This window comes from Papio anubis, chromosome X, assembly GCF_008728515.1.
Source record: "Papio anubis isolate 15944 chromosome X, Panubis1.0, whole genome shotgun sequence".
In the NCBI taxonomy this organism is placed as follows: Eukaryota; Metazoa; Chordata; class Mammalia; order Primates; family Cercopithecidae; genus Papio; species Papio anubis.
Window position 1 is genome coordinate 78,015,761 of NC_044996.1, and position 21,641 is coordinate 78,037,401.

Here is a 21,641-nt window from a genome sequence, read left to right on the forward strand (position 1 = left end):
GTGCTCATTGTAAGCCAACTGTTTTGATCAAAAAGTGTGAATAACATTGGAATACCCAAGTAGTTACTCTATGATGAGCTAAAGTGAGGCAAATATTTGTTTGCCAGGTAAGCCAAAGAAAATTTCCAGGGCACCCAGAAATAGAGCATGAAGCATAATAAGAGTTGCACACTGCTGGGGAAGAGCAGCAACAAAAAGGCCAACTCAGCCTGTAATAACTTGACACATAACTGTCTGACATAAATTAAAGAGACAGAGGTATACACAGTAAAAGCTGCTATAAATATCTGCTACAACCACAGATCACATGATAGCACTTTATGTATGCAATAATTATACTTAAATGTGTATAGTATTTTGTAACTTACAATCTGCTTTGTCATACCTTGTTTCATTTAGTCCTCACATCAACCGTGGAAGATAGGTATTATTTACTAATATTACCATATTTATGAGGAAACTGAGGCTAAGAAAAGTTGTGACTAGGTCAGAGGCCACAGAGCTAATGGGATGGAGACCAAATCTAGGTTTTATGACTCCAAACATAGTGCTCTTTTCACTTAATAACACCTGAACTGTGGAAGAAACGCTTGAGCAATTTAAGAAGGCCACAGTGGTCTTCTGTTTCTAAAAAATGCCAGAACTTATTCTCACCTCAGGACCTTTCCACTTGCTTTCCCCTCTACCAGGAATATCTTTCCTGTAGATTTTTAAATGACTTTTTCTTATCATTCAGGTCTCAAAACAAATGTCACCTGCTTAGAGAAGCTTTCCAAGAGAACCTTATCTAAAGAGGCCACTCCCTGTCCCCACCACTCTGTATCACCATTGCCTTGTGTTATTTACCCTAAAATCTTGCTATTTCAATGTGATCCACGGACCACTAGCATTGGCGTTACTTGAGAGGTTGTTAGAACTGCAGAATCTTTTTTAGCTATTTTGAACTATACAATAAATTATTGTTAACTGTAGTCACCTGCCCTACTGTACTATAGAACACTAAATCTTACTCCTTCTAACTACATTTTTGTGCCCATTAACCAACCTCTTCATTGTCCCTCCCTTCTGCCCTTCTTACCTTCTGATAACCACTATTCTACCCTCTACCTTCATGAGATCTACTTTTTTAGCTCCCACATATGAGTGAGAACATGTGTATTTGTCTTTTTGTACCTGGCTTATTTCACTTAGCATGATGACCTTCAGTTCCATCAATGTTGCTGCAAATGACAGGATTTCATTGTTTTATGGCTGAACAATATTTTATTGTGTATATATACCACATTTGGAAGAAAGAACATTCCGAACATAAAGAAAAACTAAATATTTCTTTATTTGATTATTACCTTGTTGTATATGTTGTTTATGCTATCATATGCATGTATCAAAATATCACATGTACTTCAACAATATGTACAACCATTACATAGCAATAAAAAATGAAATGCAGAATCTCAGGCCCGATGCCAGACTTAAAGATTCAAAATCCGAATTTTAATTAGAATGCCTCAGGTTGTTCATATGCACATTCAAGTTTTAGAGGCACCTTTAGAGCACCTATCACTTTCTGAAACTAACTTCTTTATTTTCCATGTACTTTTAACATTTGGAAATATTGAATCATAACTGAAAATTACAAAGAAAAATGTAATCACCATGTACCTACAACCCAGCTTAGTCATAGCTTAACATTTTACGATATTTGCCTTAGATTTATTTATTTATTTATTTATTTATTTATTTATTTATTTATTTATTTTTGAGACGGAATCTTGCTCTGTTGCTCAGGCTGGAGTGCAGTGGCACAATCTCGGCTCACTGCAACCTCCGCCTCCTGGGTTCAAGCGATTCTCCTGCCTCAGCCTCCTGAGTAGCTGGGACTACAGGTGCATGCCACCATGCCCAGCTAATTTTTTGTATTTTTAGTAGAGACGGGGTTTCACTGTGTTAGCCAGGATTGTCTCGATCTCCTCACCTCGTGATCCGCCCGCCTCAGCCTCCCAAAGTGCTGGGATTACAGGCTGAGCCGCTGTGCTTGGCCTGCCTTAGATCTTAAAAATAATGACTTAGTTGAAGATCCCTCCCTGCATTGCCCTTCTCTAATCCTAGTCTCTTTATCCTTGTGGATTTATTTCTGTTTTGTTCTTTTATGTTATTTTGGTGGAGTCTGTAAGGAAGAGGCGATAAATAGGTTTCATTAATCCACCGTGATTATCGGGATGACCTACATATTTTATGAGGCTAGTATAAACTTAATACATGGACAAGGATCGTACAAGAATATTATAGGTCAATCTTGGTTATGAACATAAGTGAAAAACTCTTTAAAAATAGTAGGCTCAACATGCTTAATGACATTATACTTCTTACTTCTGGTTATAATTTGTCTTGCCAGAATGCATCCTTTAGTGATTCTTTCACTGAAGTTCTGTACATAGTAACTGAGTCTTGAAGTTCCTGAAAATACATTTATTTCATCCTCATTTTGCATAATAGTTCAGCTGAGTATCAAGTTTTAGGTTGATAGATTACTGAATTAAATTTCTGTGGAAATAAATTTTCCTGTCATTACATTATTATTATTATTATTATTATTATTATTATTTTGGTAGTGAGAATCCTTGTGTGCTTTGTGATTTTTTGTTATAATCTCTTCTTTAAGAGATTTTTTTGTTGTTGTTATAATCTCTTTCCTAAGAATTCTGCACATACATTGGGTTGTGGAAATGTCACTACAGGACAGTTTTGTGTTTGCTTCTGGAGTATTCCTACAGAATTTACCAGTTTGAGATCAGTTTTTAGTCTTTTGGTTTTTTTGAGCTTTGATTTTCCATGCCATATATGTAGTATGTGTATGGATCCTGCACCCATGCACAGTGCAGATTTTTCGTGGAGGATCCACAACTGAGAACAGATGTATTGCTTTCAGGACCACGTTCCTAGGCCAAGGATCAGAGTTTTTCTAGTACTCCTTTTTGCAGGAAGCTCAAATCCAGCTCACTATCTACAAACTGGATCTGTGGCCTCCTACCCATTTCAGTAGGGCATGAAAACCCAAGCCACATGGGAGTGGAAAAGGATTTGACTACATAGGAGCATGGAAGAATGATTTAACTGTTCTTTATCTTGATTGTGGTGGTTGTTACACTACTGTATGCATTTTTAAAACTTGCAAAACTATACACTAAAATAGTGATTTTACTTTATTACCTTAATTTATAAAAGAAAACCAGACTTTGTCTTACATCTGATTTATCTATGGACCACTGGGCTTCAACTCTTTACTCTGTTCTGGCTGTGATTTTCTTCTTTGTTTCTAACCTCTAGACATTTCCTTTGTTTGCTTTCAAGCTCAACTACGCATTTTTTAAAAAACTGTGGGGATTTTTGTTGCTACTTAACCAGCTTGTCTGTGTTTGGAGCCTGTAGGGTAGTGTCTCTTACATTTTGTCAGTGAGCCCTCTTGTCTCTATTGTATACCTCTTAACTTGGTATTTACACTTTAAAAAATACAGCCCAAAATTCCCCTTCCCCCAAAATAAGGTGCATTGCATAAAGATGTTTATATCAGTGTTATTAATAATAGCAACTTTTTCTGTTGTTTTATTTGTTTATTTATTTTTTAGAGACAGAGTCTCGCTCTTGTCACTCAGGCTGGAGTGCAGTGTTGCAATCACATCTTACTGCAGCCTCAAGCTCCTGGACTCAAGGGATCCTCCCACTTCAGCCTCCCAAGTAGCTGGGACTAAGGTGCATACAACCATGCCCGACATATATTTAAAAAAAATTTTTTTTTGAGACAGAGTCTTGCTCTGTTGCCCAGGCTGGAGTGCAGTGGCACCATCTCGGCTCACTGCAACCTCCACCTCCTGGGTTCAACCAATTCTCCTGCCTCAGCCTCCAGAGCAGCTGGGACTACAGGTGTGTGCCACCACACCCAGCTAATTTTTTTTTTTTTGTATTTTTAGTAGAGACGGGGTTTCACCATATTGGCCAGGCTGGTCTTGAACTCCTGACCTTGTGACCCCCCTGCCTTGGCCTCCCAAAGTGCTGGTATTACAAGCATGAGCCATTGTGCTTGGCCTAAAAATGTTTTAAAGATGGGATTTCTCTGTGTTACCCAGGCTGGTCTCAAACTCCAAGCCTCAAGTGATCCTCTTGCCTCAGCCTCCCCAGTGGCTGGGATTTACAGGCATGAGCCACCATGACCAGTGCAACTTTTGAAAATAATTCCAAATATTCCAAAAGCAATTCAATGAAATACCTCAACAGCTATTATTTGAAAAGTATATGTATGGACTTGCGTTGATATGGTATATGGGAAAGTATATATGAAATAATGTTGAATAAAGCAGAAACAAATATATATATCCATTTATGTGTATGTATGTATAAACACATGCACACACATGTTTATTACTATTGAGATTTTAGGAGAACATTGCACAAAATAAGTAGTTGTTTTAAAGTTATGTTTATCACTTTTTTTCCCCTTTTTTGAAGGGAATATTTATTGGGCATTTATTCTGTTTTAAGCACTGCGCTGCACTGCACTGGGTGCTTTAAGTTGTCTCATCGAATTTAATCCACTCAATGCACATAAAGATTGGTTTCTGTTATAATCTCCACCTTACAAATGATGAAAAGGAAGCTCTGGGCTTGCCCAAGTAGTTTGGAAGTGGTAGAGATGATATTCAAATCCAGAAGGTCTGATTCCAGAACCCATGCTCCTTATCACCATGCCAGGGAGGGTTTTAATAATAGTCGTTTGTATAAAAATTAAATTTTAAAAATTAATGCAAAGTTTTAGTTATTTTTTAACTTAATAAAAATATAGAGATTTTAGTCAACTTTAATGCTTAACCTCCACGGGGAAAAATCTTTTACAAATTTGTAAAGGAGCTGGTTTCTTTGCATATCATGCAAAATAATATCTTAATCCTCATATGTAATAATCACAGCTATTAATTATCGAGTGCTTCATCTGTAACAGGGAGTAGCTACTGCTTTACATACATGATCATATAATCCTCTCAAATATTGTATGAGGTAGCTAATATTATAATCACCATGTTTTTCTGCTGATGTAACCTGATACGTACAGACATTAAAGAACTTTCTCAAGATTGCTTACCTAGTAAACAGCGGAGTCAAAACTCAAACCTAAACCTTACTTTAAAGTCTATGCTGCCAACCTAAACTATGCTGCCTTTTCTTGTATGTGTCAAAGTCACTTGTAGAATTTAGGGGGCATGCCAAATCTGTTTTCACTATAATATCGTGGGCAATCCTATGTATTATAAAGCAGTGACCCAGCTTTATCTCGACAAAGAATAATTTTGTGGGAATTTTGTAGGACTGCGGGACCCCATGTAGATGGCACAATAAGAATCATCTCCTTTTGAACACTATGTATACCATTGCTCCAAGAGTCATCAAGTTTATCCCTTAGAAATATTTCTAGGTATACCCTAATTTCTTTCTTTCTTTCTTTCTTTCTTTCTTTCTTTCTTTCTTTCTTTCTTTCTTTCTTTCTTTTTTTTTTTTTTTTTGTATTTTTAGTAGACACGGGGAAGGGGGGGGGTCTTACCATGTTGGTCAGGCTGGTCTCGAACTCCTGACCTCAGGTGATCCACCCACCTCAGCCTCCCAGAGTGCTGGGATTACAGGCATGAGCCACCATGCCCGGCAGGTATATCCTAATTTCAAGTCTCTTGAAGAGCTAACTTGCTTGCTGTTTTAAAGCTCCACGGTTTTACTCTGGTGTGAAGGATCCAGTGAACTGTGAAAACATGTCTTTGTATCTGTGTGACTGGCATGTAGACCCATGATAAAGCTATAGATTAAAAACTCAGTATGATGTTTTTAGGCTCTCAGAGCTCACTTCAAAGTTTTCATCTTAAACTCTCCAAGTTGCAATTTCAAGATATTCTAAAAGACATTGAAGTGGGGTGACAGAATGAGAATGAGAAAAATTAGAGAGTTATCTGGAAAATTATTTTAATGAGATGGGTTACAAAGGGGTCGATAGGGTTGAGTGTGACATCAATTTTTAATAGGCTGAGCCTGATGAGGGTTCATATCTGTCTATTAATGTAATATCAGTAAGATCCCTCTGGCTATAAAACCCATGATTCTGTGATTTCTTACTAACCTGAATCATTATTTATGTTTGAGGGAGCCTCTCTGGCAGAATCAGATTTTTTTTAAAGATCTGTTGTTACCCAGGTAACTGCAATAATTATGGTACTATTAATAATTACAGAGAAGGAAGGAAACTCAGGTACGTGGAGGCAGTACTGAATGGTATGATTGCAAAAGCATCAGTATGATGTTGTACTGATTTCATGTTGCTGCATAACAAATTACCATAAACTTTGTGACTAAAAACAACATACGTTTATTATCTCACTATTTCTGTGGGTCAGTAGCGTAGATACAGATGAGTTGCATTCTCTGCTCCAAGTCTCACCAAGATAAAAATCAAGATATCAGCCAGGGCTGCAATCTCCTCTGAGACTTGGGGTCCCTCTCTCAAACTCACTGATTGCCCCAAAATTCACTTCCTTACAATTGTAGGACTGAAATCCTTGTTTTCTTGCTGGCTGTTGGCTAAGGACTACTCTGTTTCTAGAGAGATCCTCAGATCCTTGCCATGTGACCCCTTTTATAGGTAATTAACGTGATTGGTTGCTTCTCCACGGCCAGAAAGAGAATCTCTTTGGTTTTGAATCTTTCTTTCAAGAAAGGACGGGACCCTCTTTTAAAGGGCTTGCCTGATTAGAAAAGACCCACCCAAGATAATCTCTTTTTTGATTAACTTAAAGTCAACTGATTCAGTGCCTTAATTACATCAGCAAATTCCCTCATCTTTGCCATGTAACATAATCAAATCAGTGGAGTGATATCCCATCCATATTCACAAGTTCTGCCCACACTCAAGTGGAGGGGATTATGTAGGGTATATATACTAGAGGGTGGAAATGATAGTGGCCATCGTAGAATTCTGCCTATGACAAAAAACTAGGGTTGAAGATCAAGTTGTAAATGAAAATATGTCTACACAAAAACCTGAACATGAATGTTTACAGCAGCATTGTTTAGAATAGCCAAAAAGTAGAAACAATTTAAATGTTCATCAATTGGTAACTGAATGAACAAAATGTGGTATATCCATACAATAAAATTGCTGTGGCTTAAGTATACACCCTAAAAAGCATGTTTTAGAAACTTAATCCCCAGTTCAGCCTAATTCCTATTAGCTGAGGCCTGATGAGTGATATTTAGGTCATAAGGGCTACACTCTCATGAATGAATTAATGTTGATTACTAAAGGGCTTGAGGGCTGGGTGCAGTGGTTCACTCCTGTAATCACAGCCCTTTGGGAGGTTTAGGCCAGTGGATCACTTGAGGTCAGGAGTTCAAGACCAGCCTGGCAAACATGGTGAAACCCCATCTCTACTAAAAATACAACAATTAGCTGGGCGTGGTGGCACATGCTTGTAATCCCAGCTCCTCAGGAGGCTGAGGCAGGAGAATCGCTTGAACTCAGGAGGCAGAAGTTGCAGTGAGCCAAGATCGTGCCACTTCATTCCAGCCTGGGTGACAGAGCAAGTCTCTGTCTCTAAATAAATAAATAAATAAAGAGCTTGAGGGTATGAGTTTGATCTCTCACATGCACATGCATGCTTTCTTGCCCCTTCACCTTCTGCCTTCCACCATAGGGTGATGCAGAAGGAAGGCCCTTGTCAGATGCAGAGCCCTCAACCTTGGACTTCCCAGCCTCCAGAACTGTAAAAAATAAATCTCTGTTCTTTATAAATTACCCCTTATCAGAAACTCTGTAATAACATCACAGACTAAGACATAAATATTTTTGAGCCATACAAAGGAAGGAAGTGTCGATACATGCTACAACATGGATGGACCTTGAAAACATTATGCTCAGTGAAAAAAATTAAAAATACCATATATTGCATGATTCCATTTATATGAAATGGCCACAATAAGCAAATCTCTAAAGATAGAATGTTAGTGATTGCCTAGTGCTGGGGAATTGGAATACCTGCTAATGTGTATGAGGTTTCTTTTTGAAGTGATAAAAATATGTTCTAAAGTTGATTGTGGTGATGGTTGCAAAACTCTATGAATATACTAAAAACTATTGAATCATACACTTTATAGGTGAATTATATGGCATTTGAATTATATCTAATAAAACGGTTTTTAAAAAAATCATGTTGTATTACTTGCCAGCTTCTTTGATGTTTGGCAATTCAAACTCAGTTTCCTCATCCTTAAGTGGATTTAAGTAAATATAATACTCTCCCTAAGTGAATATAATACCTCCTTCACAAGGTTGCTGTGAGGTTCAAATGAAGTAATTATGATAAATTGTTTTGTAAACTTCAAAATGCTATACAAATTTTTAAATTGTTATTATGTAGTATATAACTTTGCAACCAAGGCAAGATCAACCTAATCCTTTTTTTTTTTTGGTTGTCTTGTCTCCCAATATATTAATCTCAGTAGCTGGGTATCATTTCTATATTTCCAAGATGAAAGCCTTCTCCCCCTAGTATGTCCATTTCCTTTCATTCTCAACGGAAGTGGAGAACAGTTGCTCAGTGCCATCTATTCTTTCATCTACTTGAAGTCTTTTCTTTAAAATTCCTCAATTCTTCTCCCCAACATCAATAAACTAATCCAGTTTCAAAGCTAAACAAGCCCAGTTTGTTTAACCTTTACTTATAAACCCTCATAAATTGAGTATCTTTTCCCCTCATCTGATCCTTTTATATGTAAAAGATAAACAAGGGCTTCAGGATTAAAAGTAAGATCTGCCTTTGGGGTCTATGTATAACAAGCAATGTTTAAAGCAAAGGTCAAGGAAAGGGTAAGAGATTGGGGACTGGAAGAGACATTTTATTTAATTGAAACTAAGAAGAATCCACAGGGATTACAATTCTCCAATGTTTGAAGCAGCAGATGAAATAACACAAGAAAAGATTGATAGGCATGTCAATGACATGTTTAAATGCTTGCAGTATAATACCAAAGAGAAAGGCTAAATTCACAAAAAGTATTAGTTATGTCAAGCACATTCATATGGAGAAAAATTGAAAAGTGAAACAGATGATTGGTCAATTTTTTAAAGTTTAATGATTTTTTAAATATTGTTTTCTGTTTTTTTAAGATAATAAATTTTTTCTTTTTTAAAAAATAGAGATGAGGTCTCACTATGTTGCCCAGGGTGGTCTTTAACTCCTGAGCTCAAATAATCCTCCTGCCTCGGCCTCCCAAATTGCTAGGATTATAGGCATGAGCCACTGCACCTGACTAAATAACAAATTTAACATAAAAATGATGAAGAATTCACATATCATGGAAAGTTTCTGAAATATAACTTATTCTCTAGCTCATTCAGATTATTAGCAATATCAGGGGAAATTCATTAACCTAGCACATAATCAATAAAAGATATTTTAAGTTTAGGATTTAAATATGATGCAGGACTGTCAATACTAGAATATCCTATGACAAAATGTGATGATTGATCATTCTAGTTTAGTCTTACAATAATTTTGTCCATAAGGGGCTTGTTATCATTTTATTCCTCTTTTGTACTCATGGTGTATGATAACTAAAATCAACATGATTTTTAAACCATGTCTTTCAACCCTCTTTCCATATTTTAAACACTTCCCCTGTCTCCTCCCTATTTACCAATTACCAACCTATTCTGAAAAGAAATTGCATTTGAGAAGAATGATACTGTAATAACAGATAAAAATAGAAATGTCAGTTTCCACTCAGTAGGGATAGTGTTGAGCATGTTGTCTCTAACACTTTCTGGAGAAGAGAAAGTCCGACAAAGTATGACAGCCTCCTCCATGGAGCTAACTCCATAATGAAGGTGGGTTCATGAGACTATACAATAGCTTGATGCCCCCAATCCTTAAGACCATTCAAATTCATGGGCTCAGATCCTCTGCTCACCAAATAGCCTTCTTTCCATTTTTTTTTAACATTTTTATTGTGAATAATGTAAATAAAAATATATAAAAGGTAAATGAACAATTCTATGAATTCTTTAAAATCTGAGCACATCCAAGCAGCTACCACCCAGGTGAAGAAATAGAGCATTAACAAATTCCCAGGAGCCCCCAGTAATAAATCTTCCCTTCTACACAAAAGAAAACTAAAGACATCCTTACTTTGGTTAGACTTGCCTTCTTTTAAATTTTATTTAATGGAATCATATAGTTATTTTCTACATCTGATGTTTTTATTCAACCTTCTGTTTGTGATCCATGTTGTGACATATAGCTGTATAATTTATTTTTATTACCGTGTAGTATTCCATTGCATGAATATGCTATGTGTATTTATCCACTTGCCTGTTGGACATTTGGGTTGTTTCCAGTTTGGGGTCATCATGAATAATGCTGCTATAAATATTCTTATATACGTCCCTTGGGTGTACATGTGCATGCATTTCTTTTGTGAATGGACTTGGGAGTAGTCTATTCACTATAATATAGTCTATACTCTGAGTCATGCATCTTCAACAATACTTGATATTGTACATCCTTTTCAGTTTTGGCATTCTGCTAATGTGCAGTGGTATTTCTATACTTTCAATTTGTATTTTCTTTTTGTAATTTGCACTTTCCCTATGAAATTTAGCACTGTAAAAAATTTGTATCAGTAATTGAGGTATCCTCTTTTGTGAAATGCTTGTTCAAGCCTCCTGCTCATTTTCATGTTCTTTTTTATTTGCAAGCACATTTATATATTCTCAGATAAGCTTCCTGTTGGTTGTATGTAACACAAAAATCTTTCCCCACACCGGATCTCCTAAAGTTGTATGTAAAGCATGAATTGTATGACTTCAGAACTGTTCTTTAAATTATTCATGGGCCTGGATCATATGTGTCTCTTTGTCATCTTTAAGTAGCTATCATATTAGACCCATAATGGGGGTTCAAGCAATATTTGAATTAAATCATTGAAGGACATAGTGAATTGATTTTTGTGTAGTTTTTAAATGCTGCGTTTTACTCTGCATACGCATTTAATCTTATAATTTCAAAAATAGTTTCCAAACATTACTATGCAATGTTTAGCATTTTTTCATATGCTTGTTGGCCACGTGCATATTTTCTTTTGAAAAGTGTCTGTTCATCTCCTTTTCACACATTTTAGTAGGGTTTTTTGGTTTTTGCTTTTTTTTTTTTTAATGTTCACTTTACTTTTAATTTGTGATTACAGGCAACATTCACATATCCTGGACTGATGACACATCAGCATTTGTTTCCCTTAGCCAGCCCAAACAAGTACAAATTGGTAAGTGTTTTGGATTTCTGTTTTGTGTATTAAATACAGTGAGATGTTGCCCTCCCACTGTCCCCCTCAATTAAAAGCTGTGGGCTCGGTCAGCTTACAGGCATTACTGTCTGTTTTTTAGCTTGTCTCTGTAATAAATGAAATAATTAGCAAATATCATGGATAGATGAGAAAATAAGACAAATCTTTGATTCTTTAGGTATGCTACATAGTATATTTTTTCATTTACCTCCGTTCTGTTCCTTTCCTATCACACTTTTTCTAAAATGAATTGCAGATTTACCTTGAGAATGAGAAGTACCTGTAGTAAATTGATGCCTACATTGACCTGTCCATCTCTGTACTTTCCCCACTTATTTGTACATATTTGAGATTTATTCACCCCATTAAACTTGTATCAAATACTTGTTTTACAAACAAATAAACCGAGTATTTTCTTTGCTTTTAAAATAGGGTTGTAAAAAGCTGGAGCACCCCATCTCTCATTGGACCCAAAATAATTTTGATATTAATCATCATTAAATGTTCTGTTTTCTTTTTTGGGGGTGGGGGCTAGATTATTTTAAAAATTTTGTCCTTTTTAGTTATTTTTTAAATTTCCATAGGTTTTGGGGAACAGGTGGTATTTGGTTATATGAGTAAGTTTTTTTTTCTTTTTTTTTTTTTTGAGATGGAGTTTCGCTCTTTGTTCTCCAGGCTGGAGTGCAATGGCGCGATCTTGGCTCACCACAACCTCTGCCTCCCGGGTTCAAGTGATTCTCCTGCCTCAGCCTCCCAAGTAGTTGGGATTAAAAGCATGCGCCACCACGCCCGGCCAATTTTGTATTTTTAGTGGAGACGGGGTTTCTCCATGTTGGTCAGGCTGGTCTCGAACTCCCGACCTCAGGTGATCTACCTACCTCAGCCTCCCAAAGTGCTGGGATTACAGGCATGAGCCACTGTGCCTGGCCGTGAGTAAGTTCTTTAGTGGTGATTTGTAATATTTTGGTTTACTCGTCACCCGAGCAGTATACACTGAACCCAGTTTGTAGCCTTTTATCCCTCACCCCCTTCCCACCCTTTTCCCTTGAATCCCCAAAGTCCATTGTGTCATTCTTATGCCTTTTTATCCTTATAGCTTAGCTCCCGCTTATGAATGACAACATATGATGTTTGGTTTTCCATTCCTGAGTTACTTCACTTAGACTAATAGTCTCCAATCCCATCCAGGTTGCTGTAAATGCCAATAATTCCTTCCGTTTTATGGCTGAGTAGTATTCCATAATGTATATATACCACAGTTTTTTTATTCACCAGTTGATTGATGGCCATCTGGGTGGGTTCCATAGTTTGCAATTGTAAATTTTGCTGCTATAAACATGTATGTGCAAATGTCTTTTTCAGATAATGACTTCTTTTCCTCTGGGTAGATACCGAGAAGTAAGATTGCTGGATCAAATGGTAGTTCTACTTTTAGTTCTTTAAGGAATCTCCACACTGTTTTCCATTAGTTGACATTCCCACCAGCAGCGTAGAAGTGTTCCTTTTTCACTGCATCCACACCAACACCTATTATTTTTTGATTTTTTAATTATGGCCATTCTTGTGGGAGTAAAGTGTTACTGCACTGTGGTTTTGATTTTAATTTCCATCTTGATTTCATTGTTGACTCGATCATTTATGAGCAGGCTATTTAATTTCCATATATTTGCATGGTTTTGAGGGTTCCTTTTGGAGCTGATTTCAAATTTTATTCCACTGTGGCTGAGAGAGTACCTGATATAATTTTGATTTTCTTAAATTTATTAAGAGTTTTTTTGTGGCCTATCACGTGTTCTATCTTGGAGAAAGTTTCATGTGCTGATGAATAGAATGTATATTCTGTGGTTGTTGGATAGAATGTTCTGTAAATATCTGTTAAGTCCATTTGTTCCAGGGTATAGTTTAAGTCCATTGTTTCTTTGTTGACTTTCTGTCTTGATGACCTGTCTAGTGCTGTCAGTGGAGTATTGAAGTCTCACACTATTATCATGTTGCTGTCTAATTTCTTAGGTCTAGTAGTAATTGTTTTATAAATTTGGGAGCTCCACTGTTAGGTGCATATATACTTAGGATTGTGATAGTTTCTTGTTGGACAAGGCCTTTTATCATTATATGTCACTCTGTGAGATGGAGTCTCAACTCTCACCCAGGCTGGAGCGCAGTGGTGCGATCTGGGCTCACCAAAACCTCTGCCTCCTGGGTTCAAGTGACTCTCCTGCCTCAGCCTCCCTAGTAGCTGGGACTACAGGTGCACGCCTCCATGCCCAGCTAATTTTTGCATTTTTAGTAGAGACGAGGTTTTGCCATGTTGGCCAGGCTGGTCTCCAACTCCTGACCTCAAGTGATCCACCCGCTTTGGCCTCCCAAAGTGCTGGGATTACAGGCATGAGCCACCACGCCTGGACTGTCTTTTTAAACTGCTGTTGCTTCAAAGTTCTTTTTGTCTGATGTAAGGATAGCTACTCCAGCTCGCTTTTGGTGTCCATTTGCATGGAATCTCTTTTTCCACCCCTTTACCTTAAGTTTATGTGAGTCCTCATGTGTTGGGTGAGTCTCTTGAAGATGGCAGATACTTGGTTGATTAATTCTTACTCATTCTGCAGTTCTGTAATCTTTTAAGTAGAGTATTTAGGCCATTTACATTTAATGTTAGTATTGAGATTTGAGATACTATTTCATTCATTATGCTAGTTGTTACCTGAATACCTTGTTTTATTTATTGTATTATTGTTTTATAGGTCCTGTGAGATTTATGCTTTAAGGAGGTCCTCTTTTGGTTTTGTTTCAAGATCTAGGATTCCTTTTAGTATTTCTTTTAGTGCTGGCTTGGTAGTGGCAAATTCTCTCAGTATTTGTTTGTCTGAAAGAGGCTCTCTCTCCTTCATTTATGATGCTTAGTTTTGCTGTGTACAAAATTCTTAGCTGATAAATTGTTTAAGGAAGTTAACAATAGGACCACAATCCCTTCTAACTTGTAGGGTTTCTGCTGAGACACCTGCTGTTAATCTGAAAGATTTTCTTTATAAGTTCCCTGGTGGTTTTGCCTCAGAGCTCTTAAGATTCTTTCCTTTGTCTTGACTTTAGATAACCTGATGACGATGTACCTAGGCAATGATCTTTTTGTGATTAATTTCCCACGTGTTCTTTGAACTTTTGTATTTGAACGTCTAGGTCTCTAGCAAGGTCAGGGAAGTTTTCCTCAATTATTCCCCCAAATATATTTTTCAGAGTTTTAGATTTCTCTTCTTCTTCAGGAACACTAATTATTCTTGGGTCTGGTCATTTAACATAATCCCAACCTTCTTGGAGGCTTTGTTCATTTTTTTAAATTCTTTTTTCTTTGTCTTTATTGGATTTGGTTAAATCAAAAGCCTTGTCTTTGAGCTCTGAAGTTCTTTCTTTTCTTGTTCGATTCTATTGCTAAGACTTTCCAGTACATTTTGCATTTTGCTAAGTGTGTCCTTTATTTCCTGAAGTTGTAATTGTTTTTTATTTATGCTATCTATTTCACGGAATATTTCTCCCCTCATATCTTGTATCAGTTTTTCATTTCCTTAAACTGGACTTTACCTTTCTCTGGTACCTCCTTGATTAACTTAATACTCGACCTTCCGCATTCTTTTTCAGGTAAATCCGAGATTTCTTTTTGGTTTGGATCCATTGCTGGTGAGCTAGTGTGATTTTTGGGGGATGTTAAAGAACCTTTTTTTTATGTTACCAGAATTGTTTTTCTGGTTTCTTCTTATTTGGGAAGGCTATGTCATAGGGAAGGTCTGGGTCTCAAGGCTGCTTTTCAGATTCTTTTGTCCCATGGGGTGTTCTCTTGATGTAGTACTCTTCCCAGTTTCCTAGGGATGTGGCTTCCTGAGAGCCGCACTGTAATGATTGTTATTTCTCTTTTGGCTCTAGCCACCCAGCAGGGCTCCCAGGCTCCAGGTTGGTACTGGGGGTTGTCTGCACAGAGTCCTGTGATGTGAACTGTCTTCAGGTCTCTCAGCCATGGATACCAGCACCTGCTCTGGTGGAGGTGACAGGGGAATGAAATGGACTCTGTGAGGGTCCTTAGTTTTGGTTGTTTAATGCACTATTTTTATGCTGGTTGGCCTCCTGCCAGGACATGGCAGGCTTTCAAGAGAGCATCAGCTATGGTAGTATACAGAGGATCAGGTGATTGGTGGAGGTCTATAACTCTCTATAGAATATGCCCTTTGTCTTCAGCTACCAGGATGGGTAGGGAAAGACCAGGATGGGTGGGGGCAGGGTTAGGCATGTCTGAGCTCAGACTCTCTTTGGGCCGAGCTTGCTGAGGCTGCTGTGGAGGATAGGGGTGTGGTTCCCAAATCAATGGAGTTATGGTCCCAGGAGGATTATGGCTGTCTCTGCTGTGTCATCCAAGTCATCAGGGAAGTCAGGGAAAGCTGGCAGTTACAGGCCTCACCCAGCTCCCACACAACCCAAAAGATCGGTCTTACTCCCACCATGCTCTCCCCAACAGCATCAAGTTTGTTTCCAGGCAGTGGGTGAGCAGGGCTGAGAACTTGCCCAGGCTACCAGCCTCCCAGCTGAGAAAGCAAGCAGGGCTTTCACGCCTCCCCACCTGTTGAGTCCGCACACCGGATTCATGCCCTTCCCTGAGTTCTGGCCAGGAGACTTCGCATTCAGTTGTAATTGTTACAAAGTTCAGCTGGAGGTTTCCCTCTCCCTGTGGTCTTTTCCTAGTTCCTCTGGCAGCCCTCCCCAAGAACCTCTGTGAGACAAGTCAGAAATGGCTTCCCTGGGGACCCAGAAAGCCCACAGGGCTTTTCCCACTACTTCCTCTACTACCCCTGTGTTTTGCTCAGCTCTCTAAATTGACTCAGCTCCAGGTAAGCTCAAGTTATTCTCCCATGATCTAAACCTTCAGGTTCCCCAGTGAAGGTGTGTATTTGAGGGTGGACGATCCCTCTTTCCCACTGTCACAGCTTGGGCTCTCACAGTATTTGGGCTTTCTCCCAGATTCTGCAGGAGCGATGTACTTCTTTCAGAGGGTCTGTAGATTCTCTCTGCTTTTCTGATATATTCATGCAGTAGTTCTGGAGCAAAAGTTCATGATATGAGTCTCCACACTCTGCTCTGTCCATGTAAGCTGGAGCTGTGAGCTAGTCCTGCTTCCTATCTTCCATCTTCCCCCTTTTCCTCTCTCTCTTTTTTTTTTTTGGCTTGGTAATTTGTTTACATTTCTTATAGATTCTGGATATTAGACCTTTGTTGGATACAGTTTGCAAATATTTTCTCCCATTCTGTAGGTTGTCTGCTTACTCTCTTGATAGTTTCTTTTGCTGTGCAGAAGCTCTTTGGTTTACTTCAATCCCATTTGTCAATTTTTGCTTTTGTCACAATTGCCTTTGGCGTCTTCATCATGAAGTCTTTGCTCATGCCTATGTCCTGAATGGTAGTGCCTAGATTGTCTTCCAGGGTTTTTATAGTTTGGGGTTTTACATTTATGTCTTCAATCCATCCTTTTTTGTATACGGTTTAAGAAAGGGGTTCAGTTTCAATCTTCTGCATATGCTAGCCAGTTGTCTTAGCACTATTTATTGAATAGGGAGTCCTTTCCCTATTGCTTGTTTTTGCTGATTTTGTCAAAGATCAGATTGATGTAGGTGTGCAGCATTATTTCTGAGCTTTCTATTCTGCTTCATTGGTGTACGTGTCTGTTTTATTACCAGCACCATGTTGTTTTGGTTACCATACCTTGTAGTATAGTTTGAAATTGGGTAATGTGGTGCTTCCAGCTTTGTTCTTTTTGTTTAGGATTGACTATTAAGGCTATTTTTTTGCTTCCATATTAATTTTAAAATAGTTTTTTCTAATTCTGTAATGAATGTTATTGGTAGTTTGATAGTAATAGCTTTGAATCTGTAAATTGCTTTGGGCAGTATGACCATTTTGTCAGTATTGATTCTTCCTATCCATGAGCATGGAATGTTTTTCCATTTGTTTGTATCCTCTCTTCTTTCCTTGAGCAGTGGTTTGTAATTATTGTTGTAGAGGTCTTTCACCTCCTTGGTTAGCTGTATTCTGAGGTATTTTATACTTTTTGTGGCTATTGTAAATAGAATTGCATTCTTGATTTGGCTCTCAGCTTGGATGTTGTTGGTGTATAGGAATGCTACTGATTTTTGTATATTTACTTTGTGTCATGAAACTTTGGTGAAGTTGTATATCAGATCAACTGGGGAGGGATTATGGGGTTTTCTAGATATAGTAACATATCATCCGCAAACAGGGATAGTTTGAATTCCTTTCTTCCTATTTGAATGCCTTTTATTTTTTTCTCTTGCCTGATTGCTCTGGTGAGGACTTCCAGTACTATGGAAGTGGTGAATAGGAGTGGTGAGAGAGGGCATTCTTGTCTTGTTCTGGTTTTCAAAGGGAATTCTTACAGCATTTGTTCATTCAGTATGATGCTGGCTGTGGGTTAGTCAGAGATGGCTCTTATTATTCCTTCAATGCCTAGTTTGTTGAGGGTTTGTAACATGAAGGGACTTTGAATTTTATCAAAAAGTCTTTTCTGCATCTATTGAGATGATCATGTTTTGTTTGCTTGTTTTTAGTTCTGTTTATGTGATGAATCCCATTTATGGATTTGCATGTGTTGAACAAACCCTGCATCCTGGGGATAAAGCCTACTTGATCATGGTGGATTAGCTTTTTGATATGCTGCTGGATTCAGTTTGCTAGTCATTCTTTGAGGATTTTTTCATTTATGTTCATCAGGAATATTGGTTTCTGAAGTTTTCTTTTATTTGGTGTGCCTCTGCCAAGTTTTGGTATGAGGATGATACTGGCTTCATAGAATGAGTTAGGGAGGAGTCCCTGTTCCTCGATTCTTTGGAATAGTTTTAGTGGGAATGGTACCAGCTCTTCTTTATATATCTGCTAGAATTCAGCTGTGAATTCTGCTGGTCTTGGGCTGTTTCTGGTTTGTAGGGTTTTTATTATTGACTCAATATCAAGACTCATTATTGGTCAGTTCAGGGTTTTAATTACTTCCTGGTTAAATCTTGGGAGGCTTATGTGTATAGGAATATGTCTATTTCTTTCAGGTTTTCTACTTCTGTGCATAGAGGTGTTCATAATAGTCTCTCTGTGTTTCTTTTTTGTATATTTGTGGGGTCAGATAATGTTCTCCTTCTCATTTCTGATTATGTTTATTTGGATCATCTCTCTTTTATTATTAGTCTGGCTAGCAGTCTATGTATTGTATCAGTTCTTTCAAATAACCAGCTCCTGGATTCATTGATATTTTGTATGGCTTTAAACACCTCAATTTCTTTCAGTTTAGATATGATTTTGGTTATTTCTTGTTTTCTGCTAGCTTTGAGATTGGTTTGCTCTTGTTTATCTAGGTCCTGTAGTTGTGATGTTAGGTTGTTAACTTGAGATCTTTCTTTTTGATGTGGGCATTTAGTGCTATAACCTTCCTTCTTAACACTGCTTTGTTTGCAACCCAGAGATTCTGGTATGTTGTATTTTTCTCATCAGTTTCAAAGAACTTCTTGATTTCTGCCTTAATTTCATTATTTACCCAGTAGTCATTCAGGAGCAGGTTGTTTAAATTCTATGCAATTGTCTGGTGTTGACTGATTTTCTTAGCATTGATTTCTATTTTTATTGCACTGTGGTCCAAGAGTGTGGTTGATATGATTTCAGATTTGTTTTTAATTTGCTGAGGATTGTTTTATTACCAATTGTACTGTCTATTTTAGAGTATGTGGCACGTGCAGATGAGAAGAATGTATATTCTGTTGTTTTTGGGTGGAGAGTTTTGTACATGGCTGTTAGGTCTGTTTGTCCAAGCGTTGAGTTAAGGTCCTGAATGTCTTTGTTAGTTTTCTGCCTTGATAATATGTCTCACACTGTCAATGGGGTGTTAAAGTCTCCCACTATTATTGTGTGGTTATCTAAATCTCTTTGTAGGTCTCTAAGGACTTACTTTATGAATCTGGGTACTCTTGTATTGGGTGTGTATATATTTAGGATAGTTAACTCTTCTTGTTCAATTGAACTCTTAACCATTCTGTAATACCCTTCCTTGTCTTTTTTGATCTTCATTAGTTTAAAATCTGTTTTCTCTGAAATTAGAATACCAACCCCTGCTTTCTTCTGTTTTCTGTTTGCTTGGTAGATTTTTCTCCATTCCTTTACTCTGAGCCTATGGGCGTCATTGCACGTGAGATGGGTCTCTTGAATACAGCATACCATTGTGTTTTGCTTCATTATCCAACTTGCCACTCTGCCTTTTAGTTGGTGCATTCAGCCCACTTACATTCAAGGTTAGTACTAATATTGATATGTGTGAATTTGATTCTGTAATCATATTGTTAGCTGGTTATTATGCAGACTTGTTTGTGTGGTTGCTTTATATTTTCCTGGTCTATGTACTTAAGTATGTTTTTGTAGTTGTTGGTAATGGCCTTTCGTTTCCATGTTTAGCACTCCTTCATGACCTCTTTTAAGGCAGGACTGGTAGTAATAAATTCCCTTAGTATTTGCTTGTCTGAAAAGGGTCTTATTTTTCTTTCACTTATGAAGCTTAGTTTGGCCAGATATGAAATTCTTCATTGAAAATTCTTTACTTTAAGAATGCTGAATATAGACCACCAATCTCTTCTGTCTCTGTAGGGTTTCTGCAGACAGGTCTGCTGTTGGCCTGATGGGCTTCCCTTTGTAGCTTACCTGTCCCTTTTCTCCAGCTACCTTTAACATTTTTTTCTTTCATTTTGGCCTTTGAGAATCTGATGACTATGTGTCTTGAGGATGGTCTTCTTGTGTAGTATTTTGCAGGGGTTCTCTGCATTTCCTGAATTTAAATTTTGGCCTCTCTAGTGAGGTTCATGGATGATATCCTAAAATATGTTTTCCAAGTTCCTTAGTTTCTCTCCCTCTCAGGTATGCCAGTGAGTCACAGATTGGGTCTCTTTACATTATTTTATTATTCTTGGAGGTTTTGTTCATTCTTTGTTACTGTTTTTTCTTTATTTTTCTGTGACTCAGTTACTTCAGAGAGCCAGTCTCAAAACCCTGAGATTCTTTTCTCAGCTTGGTCAATTCTTCTGTTAATAATTGCAATTGCATCATGAAGTTCTTGTAGTGTGTTTTTCAACTCTATCATATCTTTTAGGTTCTTTCTTATAATTGCCATTTCATCTATCAGCTTCTGTATCATTTTATTATAATCCCTAGACTCTTTGGATTGGGTTTTGATTTTCTCCTGTATGTCAATGATCTTTGTTACTATCCATATTCTGAATTCTATTTCTGTAATTTCAGCCATCTCTGCCTGGTTAAGAACTATTTCTGGGGAAGTAGTATGATCATTTGGAGGTAAGAAGACACTCTGGCTTTTTGAGTTGCCAGAGTTCTTGTGCTGATTCTTTCTCAGCTTTGTGGGCTAATGCTCCTTTAATCTTAGAAGTTGCTGGGCTTTGGTTGTTTTTTTTTTTTTCTCTTTTATCCTATTTGATGTCCTTGGGAGTTTGGCTGTGGTATAAGGTGGGTTCTGTCAGCTGGCTTCATTTCTGAAAGATTTTCAGGGCCAAAGGCTCAGCTCAGGATTCCTGAATTTCATGCTCTAAATCTTGGGAGTGGGTATCATGCCCCTGCCTTTTTTCTCTGGCACCTTGAGGTTTGGAACCTGCTGCACTAGAGAGGCCAAAGTGTTCCCAGAATGTTGGTGACAACACTCTGATGGGTGATGTCAGCCAAAGTGCTTTGTAGGGTGGTGGTACCTGGATCTGTCCTCATTTGCACATGCCAACAACAGAGGCAGCACAGCAGGGTGCGTGCTCCTCAGCTGTGTCGAGTCCTGGTGGGTTCAGGGGTGCCATCCTCCATAAAGGTGTTTTCAGGGGTGGTGGTCGAAGTATTTTATAAGGGGGCATGATGTCCCACTGGAGTCTCTATGCACATTTGCACTGGTGGTGGTGTTAGTATGGCATTGGCATGCTGGTAGGCATGGGACTATGAGTGCCCTCTGAGCATGTGTTTACATGCGTGACAGTGCCTGCTCAGAGTAGGGGTGGGTCTTCTGGTCTCCATGCATAGTTTCTCACCAACAAAACTGTTTGCGTAGAGCCAAGGTGTTGGCAGGTGTGTGACCAGAGTCCTCCTTGTGCACATTCATGCCGGCAGCAGTAGCCACACAGTGCACGGGTGGGGACACTGTTTTGTGCAAGCAGCAGTGTCAGTATGGGGGTGGGGAGCTGGTGGGTGTGTGGCTGGCAGTT